Raw genomic sequence first — 16,043 nt, 5'->3', positions numbered from 1 at the left:
AAGTAAATAATACACCGAATCATGCATAAAACGTAATACGCCAAAATGGGCAACGCTCTCCCACACTCTCTCTCTTTCTCTCGGCCTACCTCTGGCCCACCCCCGCTAACCCCGCTCACCATTCAATCACTCTTACTGCTGCTGCTCTCAGTTGGCCAAGAAGAAGAAGAAATATGACAACAAAGTCTCAGCTGAGCTTCTCCCTACTTTGGTTATAGATCTTTGTTCATCGAGTGAGAGGGTAAGAGCAAGAGAGAGGAGTGGGAGCATATGGTCTAAGTCTAGGGTTGTCAATCTGTTTTCCTTTTGTCAACATTCCACATGTGTATGCACCTCTACGGGGGTTTCACAGGCTTAAGCGGAAGGGAAGCAGATGTCAACCATGCCGCATGCCGCATCTCTAAATAGCTTCTCTTTCCAAAAATAAAAAGGATCAAATAAATTTCTATTTACTAATCCATAATTTCATATGGGAATCCACTGTGCAAGATCCGTAGCTAGAATTCAAGGAGGCAGACAAAATGTCATACAAAAAGTAATATTTTACCAACAAAGAGAACATTTAGTAACATTTTGTTTACATAACATTATTAACGTAACAAATTATTGCAATAACAAACCATAAAACGCTTACAATTCTTTGCCCAAGTAGTGAAACTACGTAGTATTTGCCACTTATCACAGTTTGAGGACATAAATGAATTGATCCTTTAAAGTCCTACAGCTTAAAAATTATCTGACGCTCTTTATAAGTTAGGTTTGTAAGTCTCATAAGGACCTTAAAGACATGTCAACTGCCTTAGTGATCATGCACAATAGCGGTTTAATTGTCGTGACACAATTTATGTCTCTCACTCTCATAATGTTATATGGTATATATCCTCGTTCAATATAAATCTATTTTGGAGCAACTCTTTTTCTTTGTCTCTTCAATTTCCAAGGATTTTCTACTAGTTTTGCCGATCTTTAGCAACTATTTGTAGTACAAATATGCTGATAGTGCGAAATTTCGTATACAAATTCGAAACAGAAGTTACTCACCATCCCCCCTACCCATTACCCCTACCCCTCTTAACATACCCCGCTGACCATCTGTTGTTTGGTTGTTTTTCTTTCACAATTTGCGTTTTGCTTTATTCTTTTGCTGCCTCTCTTTTTGGCTCACTATTTGGCGTTATTCATAATCAAAAAAAAAAGCAAAGAAGCAAATTCTATTGGTGGGGGGGCAAGTCCCCTTCCCCCCTTCTCAGCTGGCTAAACTCACGCACACGCACGTGCTTTGAACTGATTTGGTTTTACTCTATGAAAAGAGAATATCAAAATGTTTGTTTCGAGTGTTTTTGAACTATTTCAGGGTCGTCACAGTGTGTGCATGTGTGTGTATGTGTGTGGGTGTGAGTATTTAAGTGTGTGCGTGGGTTTTCAAAAATAAACATATTATTTTTAAAAAAAATAAACAAAAATTTTTTATCTGCAAACATGAAAAGACTTTTTGGGTGGGGTCAGTAATGATAACTGATAAACCATTTAACCAAAAAGTTAATGAAAAATAATAAACAAAAAAATACGCAAAAAAAAAAGCGACAACAAAACAAAATCAAAATCAAAACAAACACAAACACACGCCAAGTGAAAATTATTTTGCCTCAATAGCGGCCAGTTATTGCATCAGCTGTTTTTTGTGTATCCCATAAGATGAGCATTTTTATATATGTACATACATATGTTATACATATATATATATACATATACGTATATTTATATAAACACTCTGTTCCATATGATTTCTGTGAAGGCTTTCCTTTTTATTTGTTATTGAAATTAACAAATTATGACCAAAGACTTTGCCTATACCCTGTAAAAAAGTAAAAGAAGTTCATAATCGGTAATTTATATATACTTTTTAATGTTTCATTTTGAAACAAAAGTATAAAAAGAAATCAGGAAAGAAAAAAGTGTTTTAATATTTAATTTATATTAAGGAAAAAACTGGAGACTAAGAATTTAAACAAAAAACAGCTGTTTGTATAAGTCTAATGATGGTAAACGTATTTCAAGCCGTGATTGATCACCCGGAGAGAACATGATGGAAATTCTCTTACCCAAGAATAATATTTTAACTCGTAAACCGCTAAATGTCTATATTCAAGACCCATTTCTCTTCTAAAATGAACGATTTTACTCAAAAGTTCACTTTCTGCAACGATGTAAGCTAGGTTGGATTTGAGGGGAATTGTCGGGCTCCGCCCAACACAAAGGATTTCAGGAAATGGCGAATTTCTATGAGATTATTAATTTAATAACAAAGAAAACTTAGCTTAGATTCTAAAGCCATCAACTAAATACACTTTCTATGAATATTTCTGTATAATATTTTGCATGGAAAGTAAATAAAGATAATTTTAGATTAGAATCATAAAACTACCTTACTTTCTATCTTAACCTCGTGGTATTAATCTCTAAAAATCCGAGCATGGATGTAAATATTCCTTAATATTTTTTTGTTTAGCACAAATTGGCAATACATTATTCTGAACATGATTTAATTTAGTTATTTTTCTTACGCCAATATCTTTCAAAAGGCTCCTTTATATTTGACCCATTAACGATCTACGAATTGGACAATTTCCGATATATAATATAGTTATACCTACCTATTTAGCTTATAGTTTTTACAACTCAAAGGCATTCCATTGGGTTTGGATCGTTTGTTATAGTAAGCGACTTGGCCTTATCACACACACGCTGAGTGAAATACTTTTATTCTGATTATTGTATTTCTAACTTGCATACATATATACATTTATTTGTATATGTATGATTGAGTATATAATGTGCTTGCTCTCAAGTTCGTCTCGTGTTTTTATTAATTACAAATGCATTTGTGACAGCAACAGCAACAACAATAACAATAGCAGACAACCAGACAACAAGTAGATCAACAATAGCAGCACCAACAGCAACAACAACAATAACAGTAAAAATAATAGATAGTGACCCACAAACGGTTCGCACGTTGCCATTGCCTGATACACCATTCATATTGTGTCAGGTACCTTACCTCTCCACCTTTCGTCTACCTTTTCTTCTATCTCACTCTCACCACTTCTCACTCACTCTCTCTCTCTGTCTCTGAGAATCTCTTTATGACCATTTCTCTAATGTATTTGAATAGGGATTCCGGGAGAAGGAAAATAACCCAATCTTCATTCGTTGAATTCAAAATATGAACTGATTTTATTTACTAAAGTACGGAGTTTATATAGGAAATCTTAGGCTCTAGTAGGTAACAATTGTTCTTAAGTAGATCTTATTCTAGTACGACTCACCCCACGCATTCGGGGGTTGAAAAATTATTAATATTTTGGGCACGGCGTCGGCCACTTGACATCCTGCCGTTGTGATCGTTTGGGTTAGTTTACAATTACAAGTGTTTGTTCCCACAACATGTGTGGCTGATTGTATTTCTAGTCATATGCTAGGTTAGTTGTTTTGTGACAAAGTACAGTTGTATTATATTTTCTTTAGTGCATCTGATTTGGTGAAGCCGCCTCAGATGAACCCGATGTTTATTCTTAAACATTCTGCGAGGGGCCGCCAAATGGGGCGATTGGGATTCGTTTATTTTTATTAAGTTGTCTTAAACAAACTATTATTAATATTACAATTAGTAAGATGACTAACATTAAGGAAGCATGACCAGTTACATGATGGAAATTTAAGCCTAGTAATTCAATATGATGTTCCTTTAACGATTTTAATTGACTTCCTATTCTTTCTAATTCTGCTGAATGATTTACTATGTTTGCTTCTACTGGATTCCATGCTATATTTGCTATGTTACTAATATCGCCTACGTGCGAAGTTTTAATAGCTATGTACGACTCTGACTGAACGCTATGATGAGCTACTAGAATTTTATCTTCTGCCCTAGCTGTGCAGCCTGATCTGAGACTCAAAATTCCTTGTTCTGGTATGTCTAGCACCTCCTGCTGTTCGTTACCGCATTGGACTCTGGCCTTAGTTTTAGGTGGTACCTTGAATAACCAACTACTGCTGCTATCTAATTCTACCCAGTAAGATCTTGTCTCAATAATCGTTGTGTATAAGCAGTTAGATTTTGTATTCTGTTTAAAAGGTGTCAGCTCACAAGCATTATCATTGGCACCACTCCATGGCCAACTTCCTTCACATGTTCTCCTGTTCGACTGCCAGTTCCGACATTTTTGCATAGCTGATTCAGACATTAAATGATACGCGTCTATTTCAAAATTATATATTAAATACTGACTATCTATATGAACCATTACCATTTGATTATTATTCAATCGTACAGGCACTGGAATAACTTTATAAAGAAAAGACGGGTGTCTACCAAACAGTGGTATTTTTGCATTTATAATTATTTTTCTATCTATGAAAATACCCTTGGCCGTCAACAGCGTATATATATCTCTTAACTCAGTACCTGTCCTTTTACCTGGTAGCACTAATGCTTCGGACAACTTGTCCTTTATTTTTGTTATTTCCAATTTCATTTGGCTTGGTTTTAAAATATTAGGGTTCAACCTACCATGGTTGATGTCTATTAAAAGATTTATAATTCCTGTCTGAATTTTTTCACATTCATCAACCACGGAACTTAATTGCCTTACAATCATGAAGAACTGGATGGATTCTCTATATACGTAATAGCTTTCTTTCAGTAATTCTGTCATATTTTCGATTCGGTTGTTCATGTTATGAAAATTATCATTTATTTCATCTATAGTTGTCTTAAGAATGTTTGCCGTAGAGTCTACTATCGATGTCTGCTTTTCTTCTAGATGTTTCAAGTTTTGCTGATTTGTCAGTAAACTTCTCATGTTTTCTTCCATCTGCACCCTGTCATCCGCATCCATGATGCCAAATAATATATGGTACAGTGAACCCATGAATTCAAACGGTGCTCGTTTGCTTCTTGGCTTATTTTGACTCATGAACAATCTATTATTTGCTTCGATTTCCGTAATTCGTTTTACCGTGCTGTTTAATACAAAATGGCACTGGTCTTCGAAATTATACAATTTTTGACATAAATCCCTCAATTTGGGAATCATTCTGTCACCTTGACTGAGCATTTCAAAGTAGGCCGACATGTCATAGTATATAACCAGATCCCATGAGGACGCTACTACTTCCACTTCACCCATTGGATCTAAGTATAATGCGGCTGTTGCGTTTAGTTCTTTTACCGTAATTTTTGGTCGATTATCTTTAATGCTTGCTGCATTCGAAAGTTGACAAAGCAGCACCAACATTGCTAACATCATTACGTTTCCTACTTTGGACAGATTACAGAATCTGGTACTTTTCCGATATGGCTTCTCCTCAACGTCTTCGGATGATTTTACCCCAACAAGTGGACAGATTTTACTAATAGGCCTTGTAATTGACCCTTCCTGCAATTTGACTTTTACCACTCTTACTTTATCATCCCTGCCTTTGTGAATTTCCTCAATCTTGCCCAGAGGCCACCTGGCTGGGTGACAATTCTCATCTTTGATCAGGACGACCTGTCCATTCTCTAAGTTTTCTGTGGTTCGTCGCCACTTATTCCTTTGCTGGAGAGTATATAGATATTCGTCTTTCCATTTTAACCAGAAATCTTTTTTCATTTTCTGAATTAATTTCCATCTGTCTAAATTTCCAATTTTTTCTTCTGATATGGACTCGGCTGCTTCTAAAGTAGGTCTTCCAATTAAGAAATGACCGGGAGTTAACACCTCGTTGTTGTCCATATCTTCACCTGTCGTATACAACGGACGTGAGTTTAACACGGCTTCTATTTGGCACAACAATGTTGCCAGTTCCTCATATGTGAGGTTACTGTCTCCTATAACTCTTTTCAGGTGATACTTAACCGACTTTACCCCAGCTTCCCATATACCTCCGAAGTGAGGTCCTGCCGGGGGGCTAAAATGCCAGCTAATCTGTTCTCGCTCTAGCACAGGGGCCACCTGAACGTTGTCTTGAACTGCTTTTTTGAATTCTTCATCAAGCCTCCTAGCCGCACCTACAAAATTTGTACCATTATCAGAATAAATGTTAGCGCATTTACCCCGTCTTGCAACAAATCTTCGAAATGCTGCTAGGAAGGCATCAGTTGTCAAGTCACTAACAACTTCTAAATGTATTGCCTTAGTCGACAAGCAAACGAATACAGCTATGTATCCTTTGAATGTTTTTTGTCCCCGGTTTTTTGAGCACCTTATATGATATGGACCGGCAAAATCAATCCCCGTGTTATGAAATGGGGATGACACCGTTACCCTATTTTTGGGCAGGTTACCCATAATTTGCTCCGCAGTTACTTGGCGGTATCTGGCACATGTGACGCATTCCCTTAGGTATTTTTTAAGGGCGTTTCTCAATCCGAAAATCCAAAATTTCCTTTGAATTTGGCTTCTCATAAGGTTAATTCCTCCGTGTAAGGTTTCCTTATGAGCATCTTTAATCAACAGCATTGTAAGATGTGATTTATCCAAAATCACAGGATGTTTAGTATCAAAACATATGTTGGCATTTTGCAATCTTCCCCCAACGCGTAATATTCCATCGTTATCCAAAAATGGATTTAAGCTTAAAATTTTGCTTTTCATGTCAATTTGCTTGTTTTGCGTAAGACATGATATCTCTCTGCTAAATTGATATGCCTGTTGCTGTTTAATTATAAAATTTTTAGCATTCTTAAGCTCATTGACGGTTAAGTATGATGGGTACACTTTATCTCTTTTTTTAATGCCAATAAATCTTAACACATATGCTGTAATTCTGGCCAGCTTATTCATACAGGAATACTTTTCAATAAGCTCCTGCATAAACTACTCTCCGTATTTAATAGTACGGAATTTATCATAATCTTGTCATCGTCTGTTTTTTGTTTAGGCCATTTATCTTTTGCCTCACCGAGCCACCTTGGCCCATTCCACCACAATTCACAATCTTTTAACTTATTTGGACAAATACCCCTTGAAGCTACATCTGCAGGGTTATCTTCAGATTTTACATGGTTCCACGTTATTTCTCTGATTTTTAGAATATCCTCTATGCGACGCCTTACGAATTTTTCTTTACTAGCACCGTTCTTTATCCAGCACAGCGTAATAGTAGAGTCACTCCAAGCGTATATTTCAGAAGGAGCAGCAATAGATTGCTGGACTCTTTGTAGTAATTGCGACAGCAAGTGTGCTGCACATAATTCTAATTTAGGAATAGTCTTCCTATTTTTGATTGGATTAACTTTGTTCTTGCTGGCTATTAAAGTAACTGCCTCACCTACTTTAGCATATACCACCGCAGCATATGCCTTTTCTGAAGCGTCAGCAAAACCATGAATCTGTAACAACATATTAGGCTGTGTCTTGATCCATCGGGGTAATCTGACTTCTTCCAGATAGACCAAATTATCCCTGAAGGATTTCCATTCTGTTGTTTCGTTATCGGACAACTCTTGATCCCAATTTTGCTCTGATAGCCACAACTTCTGCATGAATAACTTGCCTATTACCGTTACAGGTGCTAGCCAACCTAGTGGATCATAAATCTTGGCTAGTGTGGATAGCACACCTCTTTTATTCACCTTTCTGTTCTCGTCACAGTTTACCTTAAACTTAAATTCGTCTTTAATTGGTTCCCACTGCAACCCCAAGGTTTTAATTGCCTCGTTCTCATCAATTTTTAATACTTTATTATCGCCTGTATCAATAACCTCTTCAATAATTTCGGACTTATTCGAAATCCATTTTCTCAAATTCATTCCTGCTTTTTCCAGCTCTCTGGAAACCTGTTGAACTTTGCGTTTTGATTCTTGTACGGTATTACCTCCAGTCATTAAATCATCCATGTAGAATTCATATCGGATAATTTCACTAATTACTTTATCTTGACATCTGTTTGCTATCTCTGCAAGTACCCTTGTGGCTAAATAAGGTGCTGATGCCGTACCGTATGTTACTGTTGTCAATTTATATATTCTTAATTTTCTCTGCGGTGAATTTCTCCATAAAATATGCAAATATTTTTGATCGTTTATATCAATGTTTATCTGCCGATACATTTTTTCAATATCTGCAGATGCTACGTACTGCCATTTTCGCCACTTTACTATTATGTCGAATATGTCTTTTTGAAGCCGCGGCCCGATCCACATCACATCATTAAGACTTCTGTTATTCGTGGTTTTCGCGGAAGCGTCAAATACAACTCTTAATTTAGTTGTCAGACTTGCTTCTTTTACTACTGCTTGATGTGGCAGGTAATACGCACCTTCATCCTTAGTTTCGACCATATGGCCCAACTCCAAATATTCGTTAATGAATTTTTCATACTCCTCCTTAAATTTTGGATTTTTCTGAAACTTTTTCTCCAAGTTAAGAAATCGCGCAGTTGCCTGCGCCTTCGAGTCACCTAATTCCCTTTCTTGCTTAAACGGAATCGTTACTACATATCTTCCTGAGGCATCAATCATAGTCGTCTTGTTGAAATTTTCTTCACATTCGCTAGCTTCTGTATCATCTTTTTCATCTGCCTCCATTTCCCAAAACCGCTCCATATCTGTAATATCTATTGTTGTAGCTACTATAGACTCATTTCCTTTTGACTTCGTACATCCCGACACGATCCAGCCAAATTGAGTATTTTGTCCTAGCAGGCCATTAATCTTGGCAACTCCACTTTTTAAGATGTGGGTGTATACGTCTATCCCTATTATCATATCGACCCTACCAGGTTTATTAAAGGTGGGGTCAGCTAGCACGTAAGTATGCCATTTTGACATATCCACGTTTGCTATTTTTAACGGAAGAGCTTTCATTAATTGAGGCAATACAATTGCTTCAACCTTAATAAGTTCTATTTCAGAATCACGCGTCTTCATTTCAATATTTACCCTATACTTCGAGGTTCTAGGTTTTGTCGAAGATACGCCACTTATTTCCGTTTGTTTCTTGATCTTGGGTAATTTTAACATTTGAGCGGCTTCTTCAGATAAAATAGTGCTTTGAGATCCATTATCAATCAAGGCTCTTAATGTTTCATATTCTCCATTTATTTTTTTAACTTGTATTAGGGCTGTGGCCAACAATTTTTGCTCTGCCGTTACACAAGTATTCACCTTCGCCTGTTTTTCCCCAAAGTGAAGAAGGGTATGGTGTCCCTTGCTGCACAATGAGCAGACCATTTCATTAGTGCATCTCTTGTTGCTTGAATGCTTCAAGCAACGTGTACACAGTTGCAATTTTTTGGCTATTTCCACCCTTTCTTTAGGTGTTAGCGCTTTAAACTTATAGCACAGAAATGCGCTATGCCAGGGACCTTTGCAGATCGGACAACCATCTTTGGAACCCGCAACCCACGTTTTTTGTAACGGTTTTTTCTCTTCCTTTCTCATGGCACTTAGCGAGCAATATCTTTGCTCCAAGTATTCCATGACATCAGATAGCTGTTGAATTTCCCTTGTTTTTCTAACTTGGCTCTCATACAACTGTAGAGCCTCTCTGTCAAATTTCCTTAGCAGCAGTTGAGCGAATACTACGTCAACTTCATCGGACAAATTTGCTTTAATTTTAATTAAGTGTATTGACTCATTAACTATGTCAATCACTCCTTTTACACTTTTTGCGGATTCATTGTTGATCATCGGTAAATCAACGATCCGACTTAATTGTTCGGAAAATACCCTCCGATTATTTTCATACCGCTTGGTTAATAGTTCCCAAGCGGCACTATAATTGTCAGCTGAACCTGACAGTAAATGAGCCACCATGCTCCTCGCTTCTCCCTTTAATGCGGATTTTAAATAATTGAATTTAAGAGTAAGACTTAAATCCTCTCTTTTTTCAATTAATTCCGCAAATAGTTCCACAAACAGGTCCCATTCTCTAGGTTCTCCAGAAAATGTGGGTACCTGTATTTTTGGCAACACCGGTAGTTCGCCTCCCACGGTAACATTCTCAACTTTCAAATTTTTCTGATCCTTTATTTTCTCTTCTAATGCTACCAAGGTATTCTGAAGGTCGAACTCCAATTCTTCTATGACCTCTTTAAATGTTTCATTATCTCTGTATAATTCATGTGTATAAGCTTGGCACACTTGTACCTTCCTGAACAAGAATTTTATTTTCTTAATATACATTTCGCCTGTTCTATTGTCTATCGTACGTAAATCTTTGCTCACCATCTCCAAATATTGCTGGAGATGACGAACCTTTTCTTCAAACTTTTCCTGGTTCTCAATACTGGAGGTCGCGTTTCCCCGCGACTCTCCGTTGCTGCCCTCAACATTTTCTGACATTGTTGCATCTGCTTCAATGGTTTCAGAAACAACAGTGCTCTGCCTGCTAGACTCTCCTTTGGCTAGTAATTTGGCTGCCATATCTAAACCTTCCTCATACTTCCCATCTGTGAAATAGTAGTGTTGAGTTACACCACTCTCTAGCATTTGACTATGGTAACTAATCCATAGCTTCTGTATCATTTACTTCGTTAATAATCTTGCTAGTAAACTTACTAGCATCTAACTCTTCTAGCTTTTTTAATCTTTTATGCAACTCGTGTTGCTTCGCTAATAGTTTTTCAGTTTTTGTGGGGAACATTTTTGTCTTATTCAAATATTAGGATATTGGTATAAGAGTATAAGTATATATAATAATATAATATTAATAATATAATATAATATAAACTATTTTAATTTATATCTTATCTGATGATCCTGTTGTAGACACCGTTCGCCACTGTTGTCCGCCAAGTAGAGTTATCTGCCGCTGCTTGTCTGCCACTGCGTAGCGAAAGTTTGCTCGCCTTTTTTGTTTTCTATCTCGATCAGCTGCTGTTGTCCAGGGCCTATGGGCTCAGGCGGTACCGGTGCCGGTCATCGCACCAGACTTTCTTCTATTGGCAATGTATATTCTCCAGCGGCCTCTCCTTTGCAACTATCTTGTTGCTCTGCTGCTTTTGGTAGTTGGCAATTTGCAACTACATATAGTTCACTTTTTTCGATATTAGGGCTTCGAATACGCCACACACCAACTTTATATTTTTTTTTTCACTTTATATATATATGTGGGCTTCGACTTAGCCACACACCAACTTTATATTTTTTTCTTCACCGCCGCCGAAATTATTGCAGTTGCTCGACTAGCCAAACTGCCTTTATATCTTCGGTCGCACGCACTTTTTTATTTATTAAGCAATATTTTGCTTTTATATTATACTCTGTCTCTTACCACTGGTGGGGGAAAACAAGAGTTTTTTATTTTGCTACCTTTATCTGATCTTATCGTAAGAATTCAGACCTTAAGGAGCTGATTCATTCTCTGAGTCTCTTACCACTGGTGGGGGAAAACTACAGAGTTCCTTTTTCTCGAAGGACCAAACATGATCTATCCGGCTCGAAGGACCAAAATGAATAGGGATTCCGGGAGAAGGAAAATAACCCAATCTTCATTCGTTGAATTCAAAATATGAACTGATTTTATTTACTAAAGTACGGAGTTTATATAGGAAATCTTAGGCTCTAGTAGGTAACAATTGTTCTTAAGTAGATCTTATTCTAGTACGACTCACCCCACGCATTCGGGGGTTGAAAAATTATTAATATTTTGGGCACGGCGTCGGCCACTTGACATCCTGCCGTTGTGATCGTTTGGGTTAGTTTACAATTACAAGTGTTTGTTCCCACAACATGTGTGGCTGATTGTATTTCTAGTCATATGCTAGGTTAGTTGTTTTGTGACAAAGTACAGTTGTATTATATTTTCTTTAGTGCATCTGATTTGGTGAAGCCGCCTCAGATGAACCCGATGTTTATTCTTAAACAGTATTTTTTATTATATTCTAAGCTGTTCAATTGAATCGTAAAATATATTTGCCTAGCTTCACTTATTTGTAGTCATTCTGATCAACAAAAAAGACTCATTTGACAACATTTGTGCATTTAGACAAGTTCTTGTACATGACCAAGAAGCATTCTACAAACTGTAAACTACATCTGATGGATTAAGGTTTTATACTCGGTAACTTTGTGGGTCCAAAAGGAATAAAAATCGATTTCGTTTACAGATTAGATCCTATTTATTTTACTTTTTAACCGATTTCAACGTTTTTTCATCATTATCCTTTACCAACATCATAATTTTAAGCATTTGTTTGTTAACACAAAGAAAACGAAGCAACAACAAAGTTTTAATTGATAGGAATTCCATAAGAACGATTGTTAATGGACATTTTCTTGTTCTTGCTTCACAGGATCAAAATAGTAAGGAAAAATCAAATACCTTCTTAGGTATTTCAGAAACATACAAATAACTTAAATCAACTTTAAAAGTTTTTGCCGTAACATCTTACAGTTGAAAGCGTAAAACCTTCGGGGAAATATATTCTAGATCCCTCCATGGTCATTCCTATAGCCATAGCTAGTCATGTATAGTTTACTAATTAATAGTATGATTCCCAGGATCAGTTAGTAGAAGCCTCTAGATGTTTGACACAATTTTAGACACACTAAGAAGGAATGTAAGGTGGACACCCATCAGATTGTCTTTAAAGTGCTGCCAGTTGTAGTTGCCCTTGTGAATGGGGTTAACCAAATAAATAAATGTCTTATGTAAGACCTTGGTAAGACATGGTTTTATTTACCCTTTTATTAACATTATAACTGGTTTCTTAAAGAAACAAGAAAAGAGCCATCAATAAAATTGGTACAAAATGGATCGCAGACCCAACAAGAGGCAAGAGACTCACACTGAATGACAGTTTTTTGTTTGTTGCACGTGCTGGATTGGAGTGGATTGAATTCAATTGGGGATTGGTCTGTCAACATTTGCTAAAAATAGTCAAAGCGAAAAGGGCGATGCAGATGGAAAATATAGACATACACACACACACAAAGAGAACCCAGACAAAGAGAGATCCAAAAGAAACCAAAAATAAACACAGCTTAAAGAAGGAAAACAGCTGCAGTAGATACATTTTGTTTTGTTTCACTTGGCATGAATGAACTTTTTGTCCACACTCTAATATATATTTAGATTTCTAACTAACTTGCAAATCGCCGACAACGACAACAACAGCGACACGTGTCAGCAGTCATATAGTAAATAAATAAATAAATATACTTGTATACATATAGGTATGTGTATTTTTTTAATAGAGGGGGGGAAATTCACTTGGCATTTCATTTCATATCATAGTAGTTCCAGTCATCCATCAGAGAATTGCATAAGTTGTGTTTGTTGGTGTAGGAAGAGGGGGTAGGAAAGGAAGCGAACTCACTTGTGAATACAATTGCGTTCTACATGTTTCTCATTGAAACAAAAACAACAACAACAATAAAAGCAATAAACATTGTTGCAAATTCTTTCGTAATACATACATAAAAAAACAACAAAATGTTTCTGTCTTTTTTAAATTTGCATTTGAAGCGTTCCTGGTTTGTTTTTTTTTCTTTCTATATACATTTTATGTGACATTATTCAATCGGCCAGACAGACAGACAGACATATAAATAAGAGGGGGAAGGGGAAGTGAGGCGCTTACAAAACGCTTTCAAGTGATAATCAATTTTAATCAATAATTGATTTTTAAATTGAATGCAATCAAAATAGAGTGAGAGAAATATATGAAATAAAATCACTTTATACATTTTATGCAATTTCATGTAATAAAAAAAGAAAGTCTACATCTAAATTAACATAAACAAATAAACAAAACAAACAAAAAACAAAAACTCACCTTTCCCCTTTACGAGAAACTCAAACTTGTTGACTCTCCTCCAAAAAAAAAAAAAACACGTGCAAATCAAAAGCTTAGATCTAGCTAGGCATAGATCACCCCAGGCCCAGCTTCCCTCCCCCCAACCGCCATTCCCCCTTTTCCACCTGTCTGGCTATATAATGAATTATTGAAGCAAAAAAGACTGAAACTTGTTTGACTAGTTTTCTGTGATCTGATCTTATTGAATTCTTGTATTGAATAAGCCGGTAGAGTTCTAATTTGAGACAGACCAGACCAATCAGGCATATCATTTGTTTTCCTTCTTCTTATAGTATTTTTTTTTTTTTTTGATATTGAAAAAGTTGCGGCGCAAAAAAAAGAGATTTCCGCCATTTGAAATTGAGATACATTTTCACTCGGCAAAAAATAAAAACCAGTTGACTTGACTTGAGTTAGCTCTGCTTTTGGCTCTTGTGGTGTGTATGTGTGTGTGTGTGTGTGTCTGTATCCATAAGATACATTCATAGAGGTGCCATGGGAGTGCAATCATTTTTTATACTCTCATCAAAAGAAAGTATTCACAACTAATGAGGAAAATTGTAACCTCAGGTTGTAAACTTTTTTCAGAGTTAATCAAAGTTAATGCTTTCTACTAACTTTGTAATAAACAATTTGTTAGATGCATAATATTTCAATAATTCTTTAAAATTAAAAAGATGCAAATTCTTCGAATCCCTAAAGCATACTTTTTGGTTCAAATTTTACTCATTTTGGAACCATATCCAAAGATATGCAGCACTTTCAAATTATTGAACTTAAAACACTTTTTCATGACCTCAACAATGCCTCTATCCTCATTCGCCTCATCATAGGAAATACTCGGAAAAGGCCACTTTCTCCCACCGAAAGAGATCTGTCTAAAGTATTTCTTAAGACAAAAATCATTGAAATTGACCGCATGGACAAAGAACAGGCCATATACAGACATAGATATGTATATACAGCTTTGGTTTTTTAAACTTTGAATTCGATTTACTCGGTCTCAAGTAATTTAATGAAAAGTTGGTTGATAATTGTATTTAGATAATGACCCGTAAATGTCGTCTTGCCAGCTTACGTCGTTTTTTTACAGGGGCTTTTAAACACAAATCCTTAATTTCCAGCTGGTCAATAGTTTAGCGCACTCTTTCCAAAATCTTTAATATTATAGTTAGACACGTGTATTCTTTATGAAGTTGGGGCCAATCGTAATTGTAATTTTGGAGGACTTTTGGCTTGACTCCGGATTAGGACACCAATTTATACTAAAGTACTTTTTTCTTAATCTAAGTATAAAAGTAAATTGTATTTCCCGTCGAATGACACATGTTTTATAAGAATTCAACAAAAATTAGTTTTCGAACGCGTCGCAAGTTTTAAAAACTCGATAAGCACAATTTTCGATACATCCATCCTCCATCTCTCATACATATTCTTGCCCCAAATGCCTTTTTAGTTTGCCAAGTGTATGCACACTTCGGCTTTGCTCAGTTTGTTGATTTCCCCTTAGTGTTTTTTTTTTTTTTTTGGCCAATTGAAGAAAATGTGTTTTTTTTGTTGTGCTTAGATGCGACCGGGCCGTGGCCAGGCCCCGGGCTCGGGCCATTGCACTTAAGGCTGAAATTTCTTTTGCTTTAAATTTGTTTTTGTGGCCTCTTATCAAAGCAAATGTTTAGTGCGTTGAACCCATCAAAGTCGTCCTCCTCCAAAAAGTGCAAAAAAAAAAAAACCAAACTGAAACCAACTAATTTTTGCAATTGAAATTTATTGCTGACACAGTGAGATGAGAAAGAGGAGAGACGGGTGAGAGAAACAGAGATGTGGGGGAGCGAAAAAACACTTTCTCAATCATGATGATTTGACACCATTTGATGTCTCCCTCCGGATTGAGGTGATTGGGTCAAGAACCCATTGCAATTTGGCTAACAAAAAAAAAAAAAGAAAATAATAAACAAAATGAATGGAAATGAAAATTGAATGAATTGCTGAAATCTAATCTTAACCATGATAAAACATATATGTATATGTGTGTGTTTGTGTGTGTGTGAAGTAAACAGTTTCTTCTCTCTTGTGTGTGTGACGTAGGTAAATATATACATATGTATTGAAAACAAAGATATAGGCCAATAAAAAAAAATGTCCGGCTATATAAATTTAAAGAATTTTCTAGTTTAAAAATTCACTTGTCTTTTAGTATTCTTTAGTTTCGAATGAAAAAACCAAAACTAATCGTAATTTATCTTATAACAAAG

General features: G+C 36.1%; 1 protein-coding gene across 1 annotated transcript in view; it reads left to right on the top strand.

Annotated features, from left to right (window-relative positions):
- Positions 1 to 16,043, top strand: part of LOC6638962 (serine/threonine-protein kinase unc-51) — a 36,025-nt gene that overhangs the window by 1,180 nt on the left and 18,802 nt on the right. The window lies entirely within an intron of this gene.

The sequence above is a fragment of the Drosophila willistoni genome, assembly GCF_018902025.1.
Source record: "Drosophila willistoni isolate 14030-0811.24 chromosome XR unlocalized genomic scaffold, UCI_dwil_1.1 Seg144, whole genome shotgun sequence".
Classification (NCBI taxonomy): domain Eukaryota; kingdom Metazoa; phylum Arthropoda; class Insecta; order Diptera; family Drosophilidae; genus Drosophila; species Drosophila willistoni.
The sequence above is the reverse complement of the archived record's forward strand: the minus strand, read 5'-3'. Positions and strand labels throughout refer to the sequence as shown.